This window comes from Rhinatrema bivittatum, chromosome 2, assembly GCF_901001135.1.
Source record: "Rhinatrema bivittatum chromosome 2, aRhiBiv1.1, whole genome shotgun sequence".
Taxonomy (NCBI): domain Eukaryota; kingdom Metazoa; phylum Chordata; class Amphibia; order Gymnophiona; family Rhinatrematidae; genus Rhinatrema; species Rhinatrema bivittatum.
The window spans coordinates 495,608,107-495,631,169 of record NC_042616.1 but is presented as its reverse complement, the minus strand read 5'-3'; positions in this window follow the sequence as shown (position 1 = coordinate 495,631,169).

Genomic DNA, 23,063 nt, shown 5'->3' with positions numbered 1-23,063 from the left:
CAGTCTTCCAGCACCTCATGAATGAGGTCTTCCGGGACATGCTCCACTCCAGTGTCATCATGTACCTGGATGACTTACTAATATACTCTAGAGATCTGCCACCTCATCGCCGAGAGGCTAAATGCGTACTTCAGCAGCTACGAGACCATAAGCTGTTTGCCAAGCTGGAGAAGTGCTTGTTAGAGCAAGAGTCTCTGCCTTTCCTGGGCTTTATCGTCTTGACCACCGGGTTCCACATGGACCTTGAGAAGACTTCCAGCTTCCAGAACTGGCCACAACTGTCAGGACTGCGGGCCCTACAATGGTTTCTAAGGTTTGTCAATTTCTACAAGCACTTCATTCCTCAATATTCCTGCCTGATGGCACCCCTTACTGCGCTCACCAAGAAGGGGGCCAACCCCAAACAGTGGCCGCCAGAAACAATTGTGGCCTTCAATGCCCTGAAGAACACCTTCTTTCAGGAAACATGTCTTCGACACCCCAGCCAGTCCTGGTACCCTGGTACCCAAGGGCTCAACTTGCGGGGAACAAGGACTGGTATAGCTGAAGGTCTGTGGAATCTTCTTCTCTGAAGCTGCCTCCCAACAAGGTCCTTCCCTGGTGGTAGTGACAATCTCAGCTCGGCTCACCCTCTCCTCTCACCCCCAATAATCCCCATTCAGCCCCTCCTAATCTTACCAAACTGATCTCCCTTTGCTCTCTGTGTGCCAGGCTCACCCCCTCCCATTTTGATCCAGCCCCTCCCTTCCCTGGGAAGGGAGGGGCTGGATCAGGAAGCAGAGGACTAATCTCTGGCTGAGTGAAATTCAGCACAGCTGGAATGCAGTACGGTAAATCTTCAGCCAGCCTGCTGCCCCCCCCCCCCCAGATTTTGCCATCCTAGACACATGCCTAGTTTGCCAATTGAGAAATCCAGGCCCATTTCTGCATTGAAAGGCTGTAGTTGTCACATTGATTCATTCTGAACAGATGGGTTTTATCAATAGCTGCTGTGGTGCCTTGACAATGTTAGAAGATCCTCATGCCTTGCAGTTTATGGGGATAGATTATTGTAATTCACTATTTCTTGGCCTTCCCAGCAGTTATACGGCAAAGGACCCTGGCACGCGCCTGCCCGTGTAAGTATTTACACGTAAATTTCAAGGTGAAATCCAGGAGTGCCCATGCCCCGCCCAGACCATGCCCACATCCTACCCCTTTTTTGGAACTTTTTATTTATGTGATAGCAGGAGATGCTTGCGTACATGGACAGCATTTAAAATCTGCTTGGCGCATGCCGGCTCGATTTTGCACATATCTCCAGGTTTTGGCACTAGCTGGGCTTTTAAAATTCATTTTTAGGATACAGTTTTCTTCTTGCTTCTTAAATCTTTTCAAACTCAATCATAACTCCAGTTTTATTACAGATTTGGGGTAATGTTAAGGATTGGTCAATTTATTTGTTTATTATGCAGAGCACATTAATTTACTAAAGATGACCATCATACCTTTCCTCTTTCACTTATTTCAGTATTTGCCATGCAAAGCATCAAAAAGGCGATGGCATCTCTCAACATTCAAATAGTGAACTTTATCTGGGATCACAAGTCCCATCACTCAGTGGTTGATATTTAAAGGGTTTGCCTGGTTAAGTTTTGGAGCTAGCCAGACAAATCTGAGATCTGCATATTTTCCCCTCCTCCTTGACTGATGTTTCTCTTATCTGATTTGCTGAAACCCATCTGTAACTGAATTAATAAAAATTAAAAAAAAAATGTGTGCATGTCACTGCACTTTCCCAGTATCTCTGATTGGCTGAGGAAACAGGAAAACAATGTGGTATTGTGACAGGAACCTGAGAATGCACTAACACTCAAAGGAAGTTTTAAACAAGCCCTGGTGTAAAAAGTCATGAACATATTCAAAAGCCAGAACAACTCAAAAGAATGTTAGTCTGATGCACAGAATTCATTTCTGTCTAGCACATACTATCTTTCATTCTTGTGCCCAGCAGTTTCTTCCTACCCCCAGGTTTATGGTTCCATGAATCTTTACAACTCTATGGGGGGGAGGGGAGGGGTTACCCATTTTTAACCCTCTGCCCTACTTTGTTGTAGCCTGGCCATGCAACCAGCAATCTTTGGCCATGGTACACAAACCAGAGAATCTATTACGTGTACAGAACAAGTCTAGCTGCTAGACGTTGTCATCATGCAGTGGCTGACATTCATTTCCTCAGGAGCTTACTCATAAAAGGGAAACTTTTTCAGGTCTACCTTGTGTATTTGGGGGGGGGTTGTTGCTTACATTCCCAGGAAAAATATATTTGCAATAGGATGTGCCACTAGGTGGTGCAAAAGTTGTCCTAATATGTAAGCAACCTTTCTGCAGAAAGATATGTTATAAAGCTCAAGTGATCCTTTTTTTCCAGTTGAGATTATTAGCAAATCTCCATTCATAGCTCTCTATCAGACAGACAGAGTACTGTGCAGTGAAATTTTCATAGTAATGTTACAAACTGAAATATCTGTTATTATCACAGGAAACATCAGATATTTATATTGGTAGATTATCTATCTATATAAGTGTAGATATTTTATTTTTTATGTTATTTATTTAATTAATAGCCCACTGATCTATAAAACTCAATGGGTTATAATAAAATATTCATAAAAGTCAAAATACATCACAAAAATTATAAACCACACATAGGAAAATATTCAAAACAATTAACAGACAATAGTAGACAAATTTAAGACTGCAAGCACCTTGAAATCTGTATTATATTTTGGTTTGGAAAACTGGCAATACTAACAAGATATTATAACTAAATATTTATACGTTTTAAGACATGGAGATAAAATAAAATATATGGACCATTCATCCTAAAATATAGCCTTCAGAACAAGGAACTAATTTACTGATCAGGAAAAACAAGTGTGTTGCATTTCTAAGGGTGTCCCAAAAAGTGTCCCTTGTGTCTTCACAGACTCAGATCTATGAGGTCAGAGAATAGTCTTACATAACAGAAGAGCCCGGAAAGTCTCTGTTCTTTCCTTCTAGTTCTCCATGGAAGATTGCTGGGGCTCAAGGATGAAGCACCCAGGCTGTCAGGAGGGAGGGTAGACCTTGGAATCCAAGAGGATTCTGAATGAAAAAATCAAGAGGTGACCCTTAAGGAAAGGAGGTACGTGCTACACTCCTTGTTTCCAAGGGACATTACTGTATTTGTCTTAAGTGGATTTACTATCTGGAGCAAAGGAGTGTTGCCAGGTGGGTGAACCTACTACAGAATTCCTGCCCCAGGGAGTGTGTATTTCAAAGGATTCCCTAAAATGTGGAACCCTTAACCAAAGCCAGCCAGGAGAACCAGTGAATTCCTACTGGGAGAAAGGAATCAGCAACTTTACCCATGTACCAAATTGGGAAGTCCCTAAAATCCTAGAACATCCTTGAGAGTGCTTGAAGTGATGAGAAACCACAAAGAAAAACTCTGCTATGAGGATTTGTGAGCAGTGCTTGCTTCCTGCCAGCAGGGGCCTGAAATAGGCCATGTTCTCTGCTGCTCAGTCCTCCAAACTCTATGGTTCCTGCTATTGGCCATGTTCCCTGCACTGCCACTGTTTAAAAGTCTGCCTCATAATGAGTACCTTGCCTCAGCTTAGAGTCCTTCCATGTTCCTTGTTGTGACCTCTGTTATTCCATTCAAGCTTGTATTCTGTGTTCCTAGCCTAGTATTTGCCCAAGTTTGATTTCTTGTGTTTCTTATCTGTTCCTATTCTTGACTTGCATTTTGTTCTTGTTAGTCTTGAATTGGCATTAAATTTTGACTTTCTGGTTCTGTTTGTTTGACCTTGTATGCTGTTGAGGCCCTTGTTTGTGGCTCTCTGATTTTGTTTCATATATCTTTTTCTTGTGTCTGTCTGTCCTGTGTTTTGTAGTGTATTCTCTGTCCTGTGTCTGTTAATTGGGCACCCTTTTGTATTCTGTTTTTCCTACTGTCCAATCCTGCTCTTGTAGGTGACCCACTACTTATCCTTTGAGTGCACCTCCTAATTAAGTCCTGATTGTCACCAGAACCTGAGGAGCTCAACCTAAGGTGGAGGTGACTGGTCCAGACAGAAGATTCTGGTTCTGGCCCAGTTCTTGCTCTGCTCTAAAAAGCTGCACCAATATCCAGCCTGCTCCAGCTCCAGAGATTATACCCACTGGCAATTCCTGCTGTGACGTCTGTGACTGACTTTTTCTTGCCTACCTGCACCTGAGGAGAGAGTAGGGGACCAGCCTGATGTCTTAAGAGATCTATGGTATTTAGTGGGCTGTACAATGAAGCCCCGTGGTAAACTGTGCCCTGCTGGGTTGCTGGTCCCGCCCTTTGCCATGATGCACTGAAGCTCCTCCCACTCAGTCCAACTTGAGGAGGTTATAAGATGCTGAGCTGCCATGTGAGTGAGAACTGACTATTTTCCTGCCTACCTGCACCTGAGGAGAGTGTGGAGGACCAGCCTGATGCCATAAGAGATCAATAGTGGTTACTGGCCAAACAATGAAGCCCCGAGTTGGACTGTGCCTTGCCAGGTTTCTGATTCCCCCCCCCCCCCCCCTGCCGTGATGCACTGAAGCTCTGCCCACTCAGTCTAATTCGAGGGGGTTATAAGACGCTGAGCTGCAGTGCAGCAGTGTGCAACCATGGCGCGCTAAAGGGGCTACCCCTCGGTGAGCCCCTTGTGTGAGAACTTTGTGTGACTTTGGCAGAATTTTATTATTTTTAAGTGTCTATTTTGGTTATTGCTCTAGACACTAAATGTTCAATTGATATTGCAATGGGTCAAGGAACTAATGAGTGGGGTTCTTGTAGAACAGTGAAATGAAAAGTAAAAAGATAAATGTATTTGTTATCTGTGAAACCCACCTCCCAAAAGAGATGGAGGTTAAAGAACATGCTACCATTTAAGGGAACTGCAGCAGAAAAAAAAAGAGGACAATGCAACTATGTAACATGAGCCACCAGCCAAGGAAACCCAGAATGAGATTGAAAAGGTTGCCAGACCCCTTACTGTGAAGGTGCTTAAAGAACCATTGAATAGATGAGTCAGAAATTCAGGTAGGGGATTTGCATGTCACAATCCCCCTGGACTACTGTTGGTAACTTGCAGTGAAATATCACTTTAAATCAAAGAATAGCAAAATCCTAAATTACAGAACTATGACTGGAAAAGTCCTACATGGGAGAATTTTGAATGAAAAGGGGATTTATGAGAGAAATGTACTGAAAAACAGTCCTAGGAAGCAAACAGATTCTCACCGTGACTAACAAAGGGAGTCAGACCCTTGGGTACCTAGTTCTGAGACTCCAGAAAAAAAAGACCAAGCAGGATGGAAAGGTATGCACACATTCTCTTTCCATGGTCCTGCCTGGATCTTGGCCTTTTGAATGAGAAAAGGTGACCCATCCAGGCTGAGTAACAGCAAATGACTGGCCATGATCTTAGCAGAGCTAAAATCACTGAAAGCTGAGACTGTGGAGGCCCTGAATCACTGAATGCTTAAATAGTAACATAGTAATGACGGCAGAAAAAGACCAAAATGGTCCATCTAGTCTGCTCTGCAAACTTCCCAAGGTAGTAACTGCCGCTCCATGCAGGTTACCCCCATGTTTCTCTTAAGGGTAGTAACTGCCACGACTCCATGCAGGTTACTCCCAAGTTTCCCTTAAGGGTAGTAACTGCTGCTCCGTGCCGGTTTAGCTTTTTTATTCATTCACATCCTCTAGCCTTTTAGGGATCCACAGTGTTTATCCCATGCCCCTTTGAAATCCTTCACAGTTTTAGTCTTCACCACTTCCTCCGGAAGGGCATTCCAGGCATCTACCACCCTCTCAGTGAAGAAATATTTCCTGACATTAGTTCTAAGTCTTCCTCCCTGGAGTTTCAAATCGTGACCCCTAGTTCTACTAAATTGTTTCCAATGGAAAAGTTTGTTGACGACCATTCATCATTAAAACCTTTCAAGTATCTGAAGGTCTGTATCATATCACCCCTGCTCCTCCTCTCCTCCAGGGTATACATATTCAGGTTCCTCAACCTCTTCTCATAAGTCATTCATGGAGACCACCCACCATTTTGGTCGCTCTTCTCTGAATCGCCTCCATCCTGTCTCTGTCTCCCTTGAGATATGGTCTCCAGAACTGAACACAGTACTCCAGGTGAGGCCTCACCAAGGACCTGTACAAGGGGATTATCACCTCCCTTTTCTTACTAGATAAACAATCCATGAGCCTAGTGGAGCTGTAAACCCAAGCCAGAGAAAACCCTCCTCCCACGGGAGAGGAAATGAAGGACAGAGGCAGATCCGGAGGTGGAGCAGTCCCCCAGAAAGAAGGGGGACCCCAGCAGCAAATTGAGTGGACCCCCAAGAAGGTGTGCACTCCAGTGGCAGATCTAGCGGTCATCAGAAGGGTGTGGACCCCAGCGCAGATTGAGAGGTCCCCCTTGACCAAGGAGACCTCAACAGCAGATCGAGTGGTCTCCCAGGAGTAAGAGAACCCCAGCGGCAGGTCCAGAGACACAGTTGGGTTTCCTCAGGAGGGTGTGGATCCCAGCATTGGCACAGATACTTCAGCGGAGTGGAATTGGCACTGAGGAGTTGGCAGCGGTTTAGTTACAACAGACCCCCCAGGCCAACACGTTCCACCAGCCCAGTTATATCTTTTCACATGGGTGATACTTGGGATAAAAGGGGGAGGTATTAGGTAATAATAATACTTGATTAAGCGGAAACACAAGAGGTCTCTTTTATTCTATAAGGTGGTATACTGTGGGGTAAATAACACAAGGGCAGTATAATAGTCCTTAACTTAATGAAACACTGTACCACCTAAAGGACATCAATATACAATGTAACCCACAATTATATTATTCAACTATTCTCACCAATTTGACAAGAAATTTTTTTAAATTATGTAATTTTATTAAATGTATTTTATTACAGGAATAACATATAACATATATAAATATATATCAATTTTTTTAAGAAAGAAGAACTTTTTTAAGACGTATCTTATATCTTTTAACATCTCCTGATGCCGGTATGAGGAGACGTTGAGTCGTGGTGGTATGGGGAAATGCTGATATGCGGCGGTATGAAGAGATGCTGAGTTGCGGCGCTTTGAGAGTCTCTTACATTCCATGATAAAAATATGCCAGGGGAAACGTCTTTTGAATTACAGAATTAAAGATCATGTACTAATACTAGGGATGTGAATCGTTTTCCATATCGTCTTAACGATAGAAATCGTGTGGCAGGAGAAGAAAATCGTGTTTGGCACGATTATTTCATTGAAAAATCGTTAAAAATCGTTTTTTCCGATTAGTGCGCACTAACTCGAGTTAGTGCGCACTAACTCCCCGTTAGTGCGCACAAACTCGAGTTAGTGCGCACTAACTCAAAATGATACAAATAGACACTTTCCAGGTCACTGAAGGTCAGTTAGGAATGAATATGTGTTCCTATTGGCTGGCAGCCCTCTTATCTATTGATGTTACCAAGGTTTCCACTGAGGTGATGGTTGGGGGGATGGGAAATGGAACTGGAAACTCATGAACACCAACAGAAAATGAAACAAAGTGTTCACACTTCCCAGGTCAGTAAAGGTCACTTAGGAATGAATATGTATTCCTATTGGCTGGCTGTGCTCTTATCTATTGATGTTACCAAGGTTACCACTGAGGTAATGGTTGGGGGGATGTGAAATGGAAACAGTTGGAAGCTTGACATGTGATGATCAGCACTCACGTGACTAGAACTTCTTTGTTTATTATTTTTGTTAGCAGGCACCTGAAATGCTAGTGCATGTTGAATTTGCCAATCACTGTGCATTTTAGAAAGGTGGTCCTGGCTGGAACTGTACACAGTTCAAATATATGTAATTGATTGTTGGTAAGTGTATTTTTTAAGTAGCCACACTGGCACAAGTATGTTTACTTTTCCTCCTACTTAACTCACTAGCTCAGCTTTGTAAGAAGGGCTTCTCTGCTTGAGTGAGGGTCAGGCAGCTCCCCCCTGTCTGTGAAGCCAGCCTCTCACCAGTAATGCAGGGAGGGAGCTGTCTCAGACTTCACCATCCTCCTCCCCCCCCCCTCACCCACACACCATTCACTAGCTGGGACATGGGGGAAGTCAGGAGTGAGGGTCAGGCAGCTCCCCCCTGTCTGTGAAGCCAGCCTCTCACTAGTAATGCAGGGAGGGAGCTGTCTCAGACTTCACCATCCTCCCCCCCCCCCCTCACCCACACACCATTCACTAGCTGGGACATGGGGGAAGTCAGGAGTGAGGGTCAGGCAGCTCCCCCCTGTCTGTGAAGCCAGCCTCTCACTAGTAATGCAGGGAGGGAGCTGTCTCAGACTTCACCATCCTCCCCCCCCCCTCACCCACACACCATTCACTAGCTGGGACATGGGGGAAGTCAGGAGTGAGGGTCAGGCAGCTCCCCCCTGTCTGTGAAGCCAGCCTCTCACTAGTAATGCAGGGAGGGAGCTGTCTCAGACTTCACCATCCTCCCCCCCCCCCCCTCACCCACACACCATTCACTAGCTGGGACATGGGGGAAGTCAGGAGTGAGGGTCAGGCAGCTCCCCCCTGTCTGTGAAGCCAGCCTCTCACTAGTAATGCAGGGAGGGAGCTGTCTCAGACTTCACCATCCTCCCCCCCCCCCTCACCCACACACCATTCACTAGCTGGGACATGGGGGAAGTCAGGAGTGAGGGTCAGGCAGCTCCCCCCTGTCTGTGAAGCCAGCCTCTCACTAGTAATGCAGGGAGGGAGCTGTCTCAGACTTCACCATCCTCCCCCCCCCCCCTCACCCACACACCATTCACTAGCTGGGACATGGGGGAAGTCAGGAGTGAGGGTCAGGCAGCTCCCCCCTGTCTGTGAAGCCAGCCTCTCACTAGTAATGCAGGGAGGGAGCTGTCTCAGACTTCACCATCCTCCTCCCCCCCCCCCCTTCACCCACACACCATTCACTAGCTGGGACATGGGGGAAGTCAGGAGTGAGGGTCAGGCAGCTCCCCCCTGTCTGTGAAGCCAGCCTCTCACTAGTAAGGCAGGGAGGGAGCTGTCTCAGACTTCACCATCCTCCTCCCCCCCCCCCCCTCACCCACACACCATTCACTAGCTGGGACATGGGGGAAGTCAGGAGTGAGGGTCAGGCAGCTCCCCCCTGTCTGTGAAGCCAGCCTCTCACTAGTAATGCAGGGAGGGAGCTGTCTCAGACTTCACCATCCTCCCCCCCCCTCACCCACACACCATTCACTAGCTGGGACATGGGGGAAGTCAGGAGTGAGGGTCAGGCAGCTCCCCCCTGTCTGTGAAGCCAGCCTCTCACTAGTAATGCAGGGAGGGAGCTGTCTCAGACTGGTATCAGGGTTAGGGCACTGTGTGCAGGAAGATCACAACACTCCTGGTATTAATAGGGATAGGGCACTGTAAGAGATGACTGTAGTAGATTGAATAAAGATCTGATGTTTCTGCTCTCCTCACACCAAACAAAAACAACACACAAGCAGAGAAGCCCTTCTTACAAAGCTGAGCTAGTGAGTTAAGTAGGAGGAAAAGTAAACATACTTGTGCCAGTGTGGCTACTTAAAAAATACACTTACCAACAATCAATTACATATATTTGAACTGTGTACAGTTCCAGCCAGGACCACCTTTCTAAAATGCACAGTGATTGGCAAATTCAACATGCACTAGCATTTCAGGTGCCTGCTAACAAAAATAATAAACAAACAAGTTCTAGTCACGTGAGTGCTGATCATTACATTACTTTTTTTGTCAAGCTTCCAACTGTTTCCATTTCACATCCCTCCAACCATTACCTCAGTGTTAGCCTTGGTAACATCAATAGATAAGAGCTCAGCCAGCCAATAGGAATACATACATACATATTCATTCCTAAGTGACCTTTACTGACCTGGGAAGTGTGAACACTTTGTTTCATTTTCTGTTGGTGTTCGTTAGTTTCCAGTTCCATTTCCCATCCCCCCAACCATCACCTCAGTGGTAACCTTGGTAACATCAATAGATAAGAGGGCAGCCAGCCAATAGGAACACATATTCATTCCTAACTGACCTTCAGTGACCTGGAAAGTGTTTATTTGTATCATTTTCAGTTAGTGCGCACTAAATCGAGTTAGTGCGCACTAACGGGGAGTTAGTGCGCACTAACTCGAGTTAGTGCGCACTAACACGATTTAACGATTTTTAACGATAAATCGTTAGAATTTCTATTGTATCGTGTTCTATAACGATTTAAGACGATATAAACATTATCGGACGATAATTTTAATCGTTGAAAAACGATTCACATCCCTAACTAATACCGTTGGAGAAGTTTGTTGAAATACGCGGTTAAGGAGCATATGTAAAATTATCTTATACAATAGTTAACTCTTGGAAATGGTTGAAGATGTATATTGAATACACGGGATGAGTGGATGAAAATAGGAGTTGTCATACTGTAGGTGTGGATACCAGTGTAATTACTGAAAGGTTCAGGACACGGGGAATTGAGACTCCCATGTGAGGGGGCGAATATATATTAGAGCATAGTGAAGGACAACCCCTGAAGAAGCTAATTTGCGAAACAAATTCCTTGTCGGGGATTGCCAGCTAAATGAGTAAATGAATATATGAAAAAATTTTAAAAAATTGTTTAATATAGGAAGATGCTTTATAATTGAGATCATGCCTGTGAAAAAATAGTTCAGTATACCCGTATTCTGAATCTCTGTGCATTGTATATGTTTTTGGGAAAGATGCAATATTGTGGGGAGGTTTTTAAGTAATTGATTGTATGAATGTGGATGAGTGAATGGTTTGTATATATTATTAATTTATGGGATATTTAATGTTTGTATTCATGTGGGAAATTGAGGGTAGTTTGGGTATCCACACTATGTTAAAAGATATAAGATACATGTTATTCCTGTAATAAAATACATGCTTAATAAAATTACATAATTTAAAAAAAATTCTTGTCAAATTGGTGAGAATAGTTGAATAATATAATTGTGTGTTACATTGTATATTGATGTCCTTTAGGTGGTACAGGGTATACTGTGGGGGCCAGCAACCACAAATTGCCAATTATTAAAATGTAAAATTGTAGAAATGTGTATAGTTGTGTGGCCTGAGACTACTAACCATGAGTAGATAAGTGTGCTGTTTGACATCCTATTAGCGATGTGCATAGTCATGTAGAAATGTATATACTTATATACGTTAATAAAACTGTATATATTTGAACAAACTGCCAGCCTTATTCATAGTCCTGGGGAAAAGGGAGGGAAATCCCACCCACTACCACCTTCTTCTGCAGGTGGAGGCACCAGGTGCCAAGAACGCGAGGACTAAATGAGTCTGCCCTGGGAGGGCTCCCGCCAGGTCGGTTCTGGACCCAGGAATGCCCATGAGGTAAGTGGTCAAGGGGCCATTACACCTGTAAAGTTAAATGGGAATATGGAGGTGGTAAAGAAGGATATGAATGTGCATGTGTGTTGTTTGTTAATGAATGCTTGGTCAATGAGAAAGAAAGCCATGCTAATTCATGATTTAATTTTACAGACAGGAGTAGACATTGTACTGATTACTGAAACGGTTGTCTGAAGAATCTGTGTTTTTTTCTACTGCGATTATGTCCAGGGGGTTTTAAGTTCCTAGGGTGGGTAGGAGAAGGGGTGGAGTAGCTATTATTTTTAAAGTTAATTGGAAGGTTCAACAGGTAGTGAAGAGGGGGTGGAAGGATGTGAGTATCTTTTAGTTAGAATAGGAGGGAGCGGGTATTTTAATGATATATTCCCCTCCAGGTTCCATTTCAGATAGGATTGAGAATCTGGTAGAATTTATTGCAGAAATAGCTTTATGTTTTAGAAGGATTTTGTTTGGCTAAAATAGCCTCTTTCACCTCACCTTTTAACCATGACGGTAATCATTTTGCCTTCTTTCCACCTTTCTTAATGCATGGAATAAAACTGGACTGCACCTCTAGGATTGTATTTTTAAACAGTTTCCATGCTTGTCGAACACTTTTAACCTTTGCAGCTGCACCTTTCAGATTTTTTCTATTTTCCTCATTTTACCAAAGTTTCCCATTTGAAGGTTTAGTGTTAGAGCTGTAGATTTACTTATTGCCCCCTTCCAGTTATTAGTTTAAATTTGATCATGTTATGATCACTATTGCCAAGTGGCCCCACCACCATTTCCTCTCTCAGGAAATCCCGCGTTCCACTAATAATTAAATCTAAAATAGCTCCCTCTCTTGTTGGTTCCTGAACCAATTGCTCCATGAAGCCGTCATTTATTACATCCAGGAACTTTATGTCTCTAGCAAGTCCTGATGTTACATTTACCCAGTCAATATTGGGGTAATTGAAATCTCCCATTATTACTGCACTGCCAAAATGGTTAGCTTCCCTGATTTCTCTTAGCATTTCATCATCTGTCTGACCATTTTGTCCAGATGGACGGTAGTATACTCCTATCACTATACGCTTACCCAACACACATGGGATTTCTATCCATCTAGATTCTACTGAGCATTTAGTCTCTTGTATGATCTTTATCCTGTTGTACTCTATATCCTCCCGGACATAAAGTGCCACAACCCCACCAAGTTGATCTTCCCTATCATTGCGATATAATTTGTACCCTGATATAGCACTGTCCCATTGGTTATCCTCCTTCCATCGAGTCTCTGTGATCCCAATTATGTCAATCTCATCATTTACTGCTATACACTCTAACTCTCACATCTTACTTCTTAGACTTCTGGCATTGGCATACAGACATTTCAAAAAGTGTTTTTTGTTTGTATTAATAACCTGCTTTTCAGTTGTTAGGGATAATTTGGAAATCATTAGCTTCAGTGATTTTTTACATATAGGCACATGGGCTATGTTTTCTTTTGTTGGAACCTCTCTATTGCGATGCCTTAACTTTCCTGTTTCATTAGTATCCTTCAAGGACACATTGCTCTGAACCATGCACTGCTGAGTTACTGTCGGCTTTCCCCCTTGTTCTAGTTTAAAAGCTGCTCTAGCTCCTTTTTGAAAGTTAGTGCCAGCAGCTTGTTTCCACTCTGGTTAAGGTGGAGCCCATCGTTTCGGAAAAGTCTCCCCCTTTCCCAAAGGTTTCCCCAGTTCCTTACAAAGCTGAATCCCTCTTCCCTGCACCATAGTCTCAGCCACGCATTGAAACTCTGGAGCTCTGCCTGCCTCTGGGGACCTGCACGTGGAACAGGAAGCATTTCAGAGAATGCTACCCTGGAGGATCTGTATTTAAGCTTTCTACCCAAGAGCCTAACTTTGGCTTCCAGAATCTCCCTCCCACATTTTCCTATGTCGTTGGTGCCCACATGTACCACGACAGCCGGCTCCTCCCCAGCACTGTCTAGAATTCTATCTAGGTGATGTGTGAGGTCCACCACCTTCGCACCAGGTAGGCATGTTACCAAGCGATCCTCACGTCCACCAGCCACCCTGCTATCTACATTTCTAATAATCGAATCACCAACTGTGATGGCCGGCCTAACCTTTCCCTCCTGGGCAGCAGCCCTGGGAGACTTGTCCTCCATGCGAGAGGACAATACATCACCTGGACAGCAGGTCCTTGCTACAGGATCACTTCCTGCTACAACAGGGTGATGTTCTCCTACTGGGAGACCTTTCTGATCTAAGGCAGCACTGGGGCTGCCAGAATGGATTTGGGACTTGTCTGGGGAGGTGCACAGAGATTTGGGACTTGGCTGGGGAAGTGCACAGAGATTTAGTGAAGAGGGGTTAGATTTTACTCTCCATGTGGGAGACTGAGATGGCATTGCCTTAGCCTTTTGACTACCATGCACCATCTTAGGTCATGGGATTTTTAGTCAAATTTCCTGCAGGCAGGATCTCTCTGTCTTCTGTCTGTTAATTTTTCTAACTTATTTGAGAAGAGTTTTTGCTGTTTGTCTTTGATGTCTGCCTGCTTGACTTACTTAAGCCTGCCTGTGTTTACTCTTTTAAGCTATTTTTTTGAAGATTTTCCCTGTGAGAGCCTTAGTACCCCTTCACAGTGAATTGTTAGATCAGAAGGTGGGGAAGATTCTGCAGTGTTCTATCACTCCTCCAGGAGATAGCCCTGTTAGTGACCATATGCAGAGGAGTTTCAACCTTGAGTTGTCTTTCTTTAGTGACTATTTCTTCATTTTGCGGCAAGGAAGATTTTCCACCCTTAAGACCGAATTTTCAAATGGCGGTGTGCGTAAAAATCAGGTCTTACGCGTGTGGCCAGGCCCTGCGCACATTGTGCGCATATTCAAAAGGTCCCGGCCACACGCATAAGTTCCGATATGTGCACAAGTGCTGAGCCCTAAAAAAGGGGTGGGCTGGAGGGCATGATCTGGGTGGGGAGGGGTGGGATGGGACGGGGGCCGGCCGGGACAGCGGCCATTAGCCATTGCCCCAGGGAAGCACGCACTGGCAGCCAGCCGGCACACGCAAACTACTTCTGCTCCAGGGGAGCAGTAAGTAATAAAACAAAAAAAAACAAAAAACATGTCTATAGGAAGAGTTTAGGGGGTAGGGAGGAGAGGGGAAGAGGAAGGGAGGTTAAATAGGGGGGTAGGGAAGTTCCCCTCCCAGTCCGCTCCTTAATTGGAGTGGACTGGGAGGGAATTGGGGGAGGCTTGATTTCGTCACTGCGCATAGTTATCAATAATTTGTCCCCCCCCATATGTGCATGCATGTCATAAAAGGGCGCGTCCACGTGCATGCACCAGGAATCGCAGGTAGATGGAATCACGCACGCTCCTTTTAAAATCTACCCTTTACTGTCTCTCATTTGTTTTCCACCCTTTTTGAGTTAAAGTTTATTTTGTTCCACCTGGAACTGAGTTCCCTTGGTACCAGAGAATGTTTCCAATTTATTGGTAAAAGAGGCATCTTTTATCTAGGAAGAGCCTGAAGAGTTAAGATTAGAGGAGAAATGGATTCCTGTTCATTGTCAGAGGAAAGAATCTGAAGTATTGTTTAAGAATTGTGTGCTGCTGACTCAAGTATGCTCAAGTAAGACGACTTCAGGAAAGGTATGAGAATGCTATGTAATAGGGACTTTATTCTAACCATTCTCTAGTGGGAGAAGATTTTGATAAATATGGGGCTTGGAAGAAGGATTAAACATTCTTCAGAAAAAATAACTAGAAAGAGAAGGAGATCAATTGTTAAGGAATTGGCTTCCATAAATTCAAAGACTGCTAGAAGAGTGAGGCCACAAATGTATTAATCTTTCTTCTTCATTATTGTTCAACAACTTTATTTAAAATATAAGTGCTGTAGATGTTCTTCAGTCAATTTATGAAGTATCAATAAGGAAGTTGGATACCATATTGCTTCTTGTTGTGATCATTGCTGCTATTGACTGTAGAGATTATCAGTGCTGTTTACAGAGACTAGGAAAAGGGCTGTGTACTTTGGAAAATACAAAAGAGTCTTGAAGCTATGCGTATTTATTTATTTATTTGAAAAAAAAATGTAACCCTCATATTCCAAGCAGAAGTTCACAGCAGCTTGCATAATATCACATAGAGGGCGCCTTGGGCCTCTAAGGAAGAAGCTATCCATGGAGAACTGGGTGTGGGTAAGGTAGCTCTCTCTTTCTTTGTGCCCCTGGGTCCAGTCTGAGGGTTCAGTCCCACCCATGGGTTACATTATATTCTCTGAGCCTGCTCCCTTGTTGATTCCAGGGCAAAATTTAGCCTGTTTCTGCCTTTCTCTATCTTGAATACTGTCTCACGTTTAAGAGGGTTAAATAGTTAATAGTTATATCTGACTATGTCAATTGATATTAGTTTCTTTAATAACTAGCCATGTACCACCCATTTATTTTAATAGATTATCTATTTGGTGATTATTGGTTGTGCTTTGGCACCTTGATTTTTCTATCCATAAGGGGGGTGGGGGAGAGAGTGAAGTTCCATTTCCTTTCTGCTTTGCGTAGTGTTACATTTTCTGTAATATGTGCATTTCTTTCTTCAAATACTGCAAAATCTTTGTAAATATATATGTAAAAGGAAGGGCAATAAATGGTACAGGTAAAAAGCAGCCTTAACTTTAGAAACAGAGTCATACATTCCACTCCCTGTACGTGCAAGGAAATGCTGTTCTTGAATGCAAAAGTATTCTTGTTGCGACTGGCCACAGGTTCCGTGGCCGGCTCCCCTTACCTCCTCTCCACGGCTCTGTCAGCTTCCCCTTGGCCGCGTGGCGCCTGCGGCGCGCCGAGGGAAAGCTCTGTCAGCTTCCCCTCGGCGCGCGCGTCGCCGCCCACCTTCAGGCCCTACCTCTCAGCCGATTTGCCACCACCGAGTTCCCTTCTCTTCGGGGTTTCCCCTAGCACGCACACGCCTCTCCATGGGATTTAAAGGGGCCGCGGCACGCTAGGGCTGCCGGGCCTCCTCAGATGACGTCACTCTTCCAGCCCTATATAAGGCAAGCTCTGATGGCCAGAGCTTGCCTTTGCAACAGGTTTCCTCCCTAGTTGCCCCTGGCTCCTTTCAAGCTGGTTCCAGTTTCCTTTTGGATTGTTTCCCAGCCTGACCGCCGACTATCCGACCACGTTGCCTTCTCTGAATCCGACCTCTGCCTGTCCACTGACTACTTCTGATTACTGCCTGGAAACGACCTCTGCCTGTCCACTGAATTCTCCTGTTCGCTGCCTGGAACCTACCTCTGCCTGTCCACTGTCTTCTCCTGATCGCTGCCTGGAACTTGACCTCTGCCTGACCTGTCTACTCCCGGACTGACTACAGGTACTGACCCCTGCTTTGGCTGACCATTCTAGACTGATACTCTGGCCTTGATCCTCGCTATCCACTCGGACACTCTCTTCTGTCCTCCTACGACCTCTGGACATTCTCGCTTGAACCTCGACTGCACATCCTTGTTCGTGGTGGGCACTTCCCTGCACATCCTCTCTAGGAGACCCTGTGAGCCCACCTAAGACCAGGCAGCCCGGGTAACCAAGGGCTCAACCTGAGGGAACCCCGGGTTGCTATTGGCGAAGCTCCAGCTAGCCTCTGTTTTCTTCTGGTGACAGGCGCTCTCCAGGTCCGACCAGAGGGTCGAACCAATCCTGCACCAGGCCAAGGGTCCACCTCCAGCGCAACACTTCTATCACATTGGGAAAGATGAATGACTTGGACTATGCATCCCTTAGAGCTTCCCATGTTATCTTTTTCTCTCTGGAGGTTGTTAATGATTAAGAAACACTTTCCACTTATTGTGATTGTATGAAGAACCAATAGCCAATATCTCACAATTCATTCTACAGATAGAAAAAGACTCTTGAAATAATTGTAGTACTCAATGTGGGTTTAACACATTAAAATATAATTCACCTTATGGTCTTATCTTTTTTATTTCTTCACTATTGTGTGGATTTATAGGCTATAAGGGAAATTGCAATAATGGACTAACCTAGACAACATATTTCTTTTTTAATATAAAGAGCAATTTTTTTCTCTCTCTCTTAATCATGCAGTGTAAGATATTCCATGAATGAATATATTGGGGGGTCTTGCCCTTAATTAAAGCATAAAAATGAGGTCATAAATATTTTTTTATTGGTTTTACTGCCCTTACTTTATTAGGCTGCTGGTTAACAAAGCATGAAATATTAATTAAAAAGGATAAAATATCATAATATCATATGTGCCATGTACATTTCCCTCCCATATACTTATAAACTTTCAAAAATAAAGTCATCTATAGAGTCGATTTTATGTTAAAACATACACCTCTGTTCTGTGATTCTGTTATGGGGGTGGACAGCTCGGACCCTAAGAGGCCACAAATAGGGGTTTATTTAACACTTTTTACTAGGAATATTCTTGAGCATTTTCAAATACATTTGGTGTAAGAAGCAGGTTAATTTGCATATTTTGTCTGCACTGAAAGCCATCCCTGTCAGTGGCTATTTCAAAGGAGAGATTTTAGCTAATCTAGGGTTATTATACTTTATCCTAAATGATTATTTATCAGCGCAATGGCTGTTAAATAAAGCAAGTTTACAAAGTCATCTTAAATTTCCTCCTCAAAACTGTTATATATATATTAATACAGGATTTTGTCATGGATCCTCATAATTAGATTTAAAAGTCATGATATACCTCAGGGAAAGAGGAGAAATGCTACATTTCTAATTTCCTCAACATTAGATATAATATTTTTAAGTAGAATTCATTGTAGTTATGTCACAAGCCTCTGTCATACAATCTGTCTTGTAATTTACAAAAATGATGATTACAAATCTTTGAATGCGGTTAATAATAAACACTTCTCCCCGTATCTGCAACCCATACGTAGTGCAATGTTAGGTACAATATAGGGTCCCACATGGTATACAGTTCAGTAATTCAATCTAGGGATCTTGATAATGCCCCAAACTGCAAGAACATAGCTTAAGGGTTTGGTATAGCAGCAAATCTCACAACCTGAGACTGAATTACAACCTTATTATTCAATCTGGGACCTTGTACTGTTGCTTGTAATATGTCTGTAAAATAATTATTACAATGAAAGAAAGAGAGAGGGAGAGAAAGAGAGAGAGAGAGACTACAAATTTAAAATTGCTCAAATAGAAGATGGATTAAAATAAGGACAATTCACAGAGGTGGGACAAAATGGCTTGCCATATGGGCCATAAATAACAGCAAGTACTGGCCAAGAAGGCAGTCACTTTGACTTCAAAATGTTTAAAAAAAATCTCCTTGTGCAATCAGAAATGCTGCCTATTACTAAAGAGAGACTGCATGCTTATATACTCTCTCTTTTAGGGATGGGTCCAAATGAACGCAAATAAAACCTTCTGCATCACCCTGCCAGCCACTCGTAGGGGAAAAGCAAGATTTATTTTGAAGGAGAAGAAAAGAAGTGGTTAAACGCTAAAATGGCAGGAAAGAAAACAGAAAGGGGGAAGAAAGCTGCACCTCAATAAAAGAAAGAATTTAAAGAGGAAAAATTGTTGAGATGCACACAGTGTTGGCTGTAAAAAAAAATATATAGATAGAGATAGATTACAAGGGCAATATTTAAAACTTGAAAAAGTTGACAATAAAAATTAGGGGGTTTTTGTGCCTACTAAATAATGAACTGATATATGCACATACAGCTCCCATTCACAACAAAAACTCAAAAACTGTGCTATACAGTTTTCTAACATTAGCCACAAAATCTACCCCTAATGTGCTACAGGAAACTGAAGGCCATGCCCAGGGTGCCACAGTCAAGTTGACCCATTTTGTGCACTGCCCTGTGCACATGGGGCCGGATTTTAAAAGCTCCACATGCGTAAATTGCCTTACGCGCGCCGGGCCTATTTTATAAAGGCCCAGCAACATGCGTAATGCCCCGGGACGTGTCTAAGTCCCGGGGCTTTACTAAAGGGGTGGTCCGGGGGAGGGGTAGTCTGGAGGCAGGGTGGGGGCGGGGCCAGAGGCATCCGACACAGCAGCCATTTGCCTTCAGGCAGGCGCAAAAGGTGAGATAAGAAATTGGGGGGGGTTAGAGTAGGGCTGGAGGGGGAAAGGTTAGGGGAAGGGATGAGAAGGTTAGTTAAGGGGGGTCGGGGGAAGCCCGTGGGCGTCGGCGCATGCAAGGTGCACTAGTGTGCACCCCCTTGCGCGCGCCAACTCCCAATTTTATAACATGCACGTGCCTGCGCTCGTATGTTATAAAATCAGGCGTATATATGTGTGCGCGCCAGGTAGTGCGCGCACATGTACGCCCGCGCACAGGTCTTAAAATCTACCTCATGGATTCTACAAAAAAATAAATCCTTCAAAATCTGTCATTTGTAACTAAGCATGCTTATGTCTATAATTAATGCAGTGATTCTCTACAATAATAAATCTCTTTCTTTACAATTTGAGAAAATGGCTTTAATAAACTCATTAGACAAGCAATTCACCTCAGCTCTCTAAGGTAATATACCCTGATATTATAGTTCATTTATAATGTTACATAATGTCATAGAAAAATGCTCAACTCAGTAGCCTCTGGCACTGGGAATCAGCCCCTAGTTTTTGTGGCAAGATATATCAAATTCTATAACCAAATTTTTTAAATTCAATGTCATTAGCAGTATAAAATATGACCTTACATTGTGACTTCAATACTGAAAAAATATCAAGGTAAATTTTCAAAAGAAGATCGGTAAACACCAAGGAATTTTTTTGTATAAGCCATCATAAAAAGCTTGGTCGCTACTTGCAATATTGGATCGGTTTCCAGTTTGTTTCCTTAAATTTTAAAAAGATGCACACATAAAAAATAGCATTTACATGTCTAAAACAGCATATATGCAAGTGTATGCTATTTTGGAAACCTCAATGTACACGCAGAAATCAGGGTCCATGAGTAAATGTATGCATGTACAAAATGGGCAGGTCAGTGGTGTTCCAGGGAGGAGTCAACATTTACGTGACTGAATTGCTAGTTTATTAGTAATTTACGCATGTAAATGTGGCACCTTACTCACATGTATTTACTTCTGCTCAATTTCAGGATTAAGTGACTGTAAACATTCTTAAAATTGAAGAAATAACTGAGTGGGAGGGTTTGGGCGAAATGAGGAGACTTCAGGTTCAAAAGCCAAGTGGGTCTTCAAGAGCTGCAGATAGACTGGGCACACTGGTAGACTAATTAGTAAAACTGGTTGTTTCATTGCCATGTGCATGGTTGAAAATCCTCTAACCTATGCATGTAACAGTTGACTTACGGGGGGAGGAGGGTGTGTAAATGTGCTTAAATAACGTGTGAAAAATCTACTCACATTTCCCTTTAAAACTGAAGAAAATAAATTTGTGTATATCATTTGTACACATCCGGCTAAAATCAACTTATCCTACAATGTATACCTTTGCCACCACTTAAATGGACAAGTTCAGACTTATCTGGCTAAGTACTAATTAACCAAATCAACAACTCTACCTACAGAACTTTTTCAATACCCAGACCTAAAAAGAAAGGTGGAGGCCTTATACTAATCATAAAAAAAAAAACTACAGATGAAATTAATCCCAAGAAACAATTGTTCTCCACTGAAAATTGCACTATTTAATTCTCCACATCTACAAATTTGTCTGGTATACTGCCTCCCTAATACTCTAGATCAAAACTGTTCATCACATTGAATTTTTCCTAACCAAAATATCAATCAACAAACCCATAATTATTCTTGGTGACTTCAACCTACACATAGACACTACCCCCCACTCTCCCGCCTGCACCTCAATCATTGATGCACTATCATCAATGGGACTCAGTCAAATTATCAATGGCCTAACGCACAAAGCAGGTCACACTCTAGACCTAGTCTTTATCAACACTAACATTTGGTCAAACCACCAAACTAAGATAATAAAAATACCATGGTCAGACCACTCTATCATCCACGCAAACTTATATTCAAATTGTAAACTAACAACAAGAAAAAGCACAATGAAATCCTTCTCATACCATCCACCATTTTGCATTGAAACTCTTCAAGCAAATCTACAAACTGAACTAACTAACATAGACCTTTCTAACACTGAAAACGCAACATCATCCTGGATTACCATAACTAGAACTGTAGAAGTCAAAATAAATCCCATGATAAAGAAAACTATAAAAGAAACAAAAAATCAGAACCCCTGGTACAATGAAAATATCAGAACAGCCAAACGGAAACTCAGAAAAAAAGAGAAATCATGGAGAAACAACAAAACATCTACACTACTAAATGCATACAGAACATAACTAGCAGAATACAAAAACTCATCCATAAAACAAAAAAAGACTTCTACACTAACAAAATAAACAAACACCAACAAAACCTAAGATGCTCTTCAACATAGTAAAAAGCCTAACCAAATCATCTTACAATGATCAACCACAATCAACACCAAAGATCACTAGTAACGACTTTGCAGACTTCTTTAATGAAAAAATCAAAATCCTCATAAAGGACAACCTAAAAAATGACTCACAAGACCAGAAAATACCAAACATTCAAACAAAAAGCTGGCCCAACTTTGAAACAGCATCTTCTGTGGAAGTCCAAATGATCATTAAAAAAATGAACACAGCCAAACACCCTATTGACGCCATACCCATTACAACAACAAAAAATCTCGAACCACCAATAACTAAGATAATAACTGAAATCGTAAAACTCTCACTCACAGAAGGAAACTACCCAGAATGCCTAAAATCGGCTATCATCAAAACCCATTCTGAAAAAGAATAATCTCGATCCTGAAAACCCACTGCACTACCGACCCATATCAAACCTCCCATTCATTGCCAAAATCATTGAGAAAGTTGTCTACAAATGTCTCACTGACCACCTAGAAGAAAACAACATCCTGCTACCCGCTCAGTTTGGCTTCAGAAAACAACTGAACACTGAGATGCCACTACTAGCAATGAATGACTTCGTACTCAAAGGTTTTGAAAAAGGCAGCAGCTGCCTTCTAATCCTATTCGACCTATCTGCAGCCTTCGACACAGTAAACCACTCCATCATGATTGTCCGTCTATCCGAAATTGGAGCTAAAGAAACAACCCTACAATGGCTCTCCTCTTACCTATCGCAAAGATCCTACCAAGTGCTACTCAATGATTCCCTCTCAAAGAAAATCAATCTAAACACTGGAGTTCCCCAAGGATCTACTCTGTCAGCGACACTCTTTAACATCTATCTACTTCCATTATGCCACTTCCTATCAAATCTCAATCTGACACACTTCATCTATGCTGATGATATTCAAATATTAATCCCAACAAAAAAATCACTAAAAGAAACTTACAAATCAACAGCAACTCACCTAAACAATATAAAGGAAATACTAACCAAATTAATACTCATCCTCAACTTCGACAAGACTGAAATGATCTTATTAGACAGAAGGAACAACTCTCCTCAAATACCAACACTCAACCTACTGAACCAAAATACGGCTATATCTCCAATCAATCATGCTCGCAACCTCGGAGTAATAATTG